The 3,848-nt window shown below is 47.8% G+C and overlaps 1 pseudogene across 1 annotated transcript; it reads right to left on the reverse strand.

Moving 5' to 3' along the window:
* Nucleotides 1–2,158: 2,158 nt before the first annotated feature.
* LOC105546434 lies at nucleotides 2,159–3,619 on the reverse strand (annotated as a pseudogene). Its single transcript, XR_001007091.1, has one exon. The product of XR_001007091.1 is annotated as a heterogeneous nuclear ribonucleoprotein L pseudogene (transcript).
* Between the last annotated feature and the right edge of the window lie 229 nt (nucleotides 3,620–3,848).

Consider the following 3,848-nt stretch of genomic DNA (forward strand, 5'->3'; position numbering starts at 1 on the left):
AAACTAGGGGTGGTCCTAGGCATTTTCTTTAATGTATTTGTTAATATATAAAATCTAGAAATAATCGATCTGAAAGAAATGGTGTGATTGTGTGTCAGCCCTGCACACATTGCCTCTAGAAGAGGAAGATGACTTGTCCAGGTTTGTACAGTTATTATCTACATTTTTCTGATCATGTGATATTAATTTTATCTTGAAAGTCTTGAAATTATGAGGTAGAAAGTGCACTATGAGAACAAATGAATATTGAGTTATGGCTGTTGGAGCTCCAAAAAATTAGGTTATAATTCTTCTTCTTTTTTCTTTTTTATTTGAGACAAAGTTTCACTCTTTTTGCCCAAGTTGGCTGGAGTGCAGTGATGCGACCTCAGTTCACTGGAACCTCCACCTCCCAGGTTCAAGCGAGTCTCCTGCCTCAGCCTCCCAAGTTGCTGGGACTACAGGCACCCGCCACTCTGCCCAGCTAATTTTGTATTTTTAATAGAGACTGTGTTTCACCATGTTGGCCAGGCTGGTCTCGAACTCCCGACCTCAGGTGATTTGCCAGCCTTGGCCTCCCAAAGTGCCGGGATTACAGGCCTGAGCCACTGTGCCCAGCCAAGTTACAATTCTTAATTGTGACATTTTTATTGATGAAAAGAAAATGATTTGATGCCTCTGATAAGAGAGTGATATATTCTAAAATAAAGACTCATTACTAACTGAAAAAGAGTTTTTAAAGTTTAATTTGTTTGGTAGGAGGGAAGTAATCTCTAAAAGATATGGCTGGCTATTCTTAAATTCAATTATAATGAGTATTTGTGGGAAGGGAGATAGATGGAAATGTGTTTTGGGAATGTATTCTCGTTTTCAATACGATTCCCTTTTATTAACCTCATGGGAAGGGGGCCTGCTTTCCCTTGTATTAAATCTCTAGACAAAAGAGTAAAGTGTCCGTCCTGCAAGTTGCTGCTAGTGCAGGCAGGTCAGGGAATCTGCTGCCGCTGGTAGGGAAGACAAGCTTGCAGCTTTCCACACCCATTCCTGAATTGTGAGAAAGGAAACTTACCTAGAAGCTGGAAGGAATCCAGAAAACATGAGCAAACCCACAGCTTCTTCCTTGATAGAAAGGCGTGTCCACTCATTTCTTAGGTCTACTGAAGCCTTGAGAAGATTAATTGAGGGTTTGCCTGCCTCGGAGGCATTTCACCTGGGCAGGCTGTGTCCTGACCAGCAATGTTTTAGGCTGTCAGGACAGACACACACTTAGGCACTCTGTGTGTGAAATCCCAAAACCACAGCTGCTGACCCAGGATTTTGCAGACCCTCTCCCCTCTTTAGGGCCAGAGAGCCCCAGCAGTGAAAAGCCCAAGGAAGGTCTTGTTTTCCTTGTCATGTCTTTCAAATAAATTAGGGAGAATGAGCACAGCTAAATTTGAGAAATTATTGGCACAGCCGTCAATTAAATCCTCCAGATAGAAACACATCTTTCTTTCTTTCTTTCTTTCTTTCTTTCTTTCTTTCTTTCTTTCTTTCTTTCTTTCTTTCTTTCTTTCTTTCTTTCTTTCTTTCTGCTGTGTTTATTTTCCATACAATTTTATTGAAATGTGCCAAGAGTACATGGGCAGCACAAATGTATGAACAGGAAAAAAAAAATCACATATACAATAATTTTTTTTTTTTTTGAGACAGAGTCTTGCTCTGTCGCCCAGGCTGGAGTGCAATGGCAGATCTCGGCTCACTGCAACCTCTGTCTCCCGGGTTCAAGTGATTCTCCTGTCTCAGCCTCCCAAGTAGCTGGGACTACAGGCGCCCGCCACCACGTCCGGCTAATTTTTGTACTTTTAGTAGAGACGGGGTTTCGCCATGGCTGGTCTCGAACTCCTGGCCTCAGGTGATCCGCCCACCTTGGCCTCCCAAAATGCTGGGCTTACAGGCGTGAGCCACCGCGCCTGGCCTTGCACAATAATTTTTTAAAAGTGAAGAAGTGAAGGTTAATCTTGGGAGATATCAGGTCCCCTCTGCCTCCCCTTGCAGACTTCCAGTGTTCCAGTGTTTCCATTAAGGTTAAGCCTCTACAAACCTAGCATTCCAAAAAAAAAAAAAAAAAAAAAAAAAAAAGGCATAAATCAAAGAGAAATGTCATCCCGCTCAGATGGGACTCTTCCTAGGCACCTAATTAGGAGGCATGCTGAGCGGTGGAGAAACACAGCTTCAGAGTGTGAGGGTACGGACCATCTGGGTTTTTCATCTGGCAGTGGTGCCCGGAGTCGCCAGGGCATCGCTCTTGGATTCCGGTTCCGGCAGCCCAGAGCCGCGGCGCTCACTTTTGCCTGAGAATGCTTTCCCGGAGGATGGCCGCTTCACGCCCAGCACATCGCACGTCTCGGCCACCTCCCGCGGGGCGTTGAAGAACTGCAGCACGTTGCTGGGGTGCTGGATGCGGTTCTTGTGCCCGCACCGGGATGGGGAACCGATTGTTCGGGATTCACTGAAGTCTCTGTAACTGCAAGACCTGACTTCCAACCCGCATGACTGACCGGGCATGATGCCTGGCTGCTTGGAGACAGACATTCGGCTTCTGCCCAAACATGAAATTGTTGTTGAGGTAGGTAGTGGCCCGGTCCACAGCGTAGCCATCTCCACCACGGCGGCCCCCGGCTTGCTTTTCATGAATTTCACCTTCTCCGCATTGCTATACAAGCAGAAAACGCTGAACACTTGGTCACAGTTCATCTTAGATTGATCCAAGCCATAGGCCATGAGCACAGGGCTGTCGGCGTGAGGGCCATGCTCGGGTGGTGGGGGAAGGGTGGGGGTGCCCATACTGGAGGCCGTAGCGACTTGGGCCCCGACGGTGACTCCCCCCACTGGTGGACCCATCCCTCTCCCTTCTTAGTGAGGTGGGGGGCTGGGGGGCCGTAGCCCTCATCATGGTAATGACTGTGATACCCACCGTAGGGACCTCCATATTCTGTGGGGTGATCTCCCAGGAGAGGGGGCTGCCTCTGGCGTTTGAGTTGCTGCCAGGGTCACCTTGCCACTGAGATTGCGGTTTGTGTAGTCCCAAGTATCCTGATCATTCTTGAACACATTCAAGCGTGTAGGCTTCGCGTATTCGATCTTCAGAGTGCAGCAGTCAGAATAGATTTCAGCCCCATGGAGCGAGGCCTTGGCCCACCGGGCACTTTGAACACAGTCAGATTCCACCATGGTCTGAACTCCATTCTTCCGGAAAATGACAATTCTCTGGACAGGGCCACAAGGATTACAGATAGTGTAAAGAACATCCGTGGTGATCTGGGGTTCAGGATGGTAAAGAGAAAGAAGCACACGGTTCACGCTCCCGGAGTTACCGAGTTCGGGGCGGGGGGAGATCTTCTGGCGGGTAGAGTAGTTGACAAAAGCTGGGTGACCGGCAATGTATATTTGGTTGTCGGCTGTGTAGTTCCCTGTGTTGCAAGCCCCTAGCACATCTTCAAATTCCACCAGTGCTTGTCTCTTTTTAAGCATTACCATCACATAGCTGATGGGTTCAAATTCCTGCAAGGCCTCCACAAGGTCAGCTTCCACTACACCGCCAATTAGGCCTCTGATGTGGACAACTGGGGAGGCAGGGGTTTTGTGTGGGTCATAACAGTTCTCCTTAGAGATTAAGCTTACATCGAATGGAATTCCCCACTCTAGAGGACAAGGCCGCTGCCCATCCGTTCCGCTCCCTCAACCTCCCATGAGGCAGGGCGGGAGACACATTTTTCTTTTATAAAATAAAATCTGAGTTGAGAGACTATCTGAGATTTTTCAGCACCTTTTGGAGTCAATTTAAAAATCCCACGGCAGGCCAGGCACGGTGGCTCATGCCTGTAATC

Source organism: Mandrillus leucophaeus, unplaced genomic scaffold (genome assembly GCF_000951045.1).
Source record: "Mandrillus leucophaeus isolate KB7577 unplaced genomic scaffold, Mleu.le_1.0 Scaffold36, whole genome shotgun sequence".
Taxonomy (NCBI): domain Eukaryota; kingdom Metazoa; phylum Chordata; class Mammalia; order Primates; family Cercopithecidae; genus Mandrillus; species Mandrillus leucophaeus.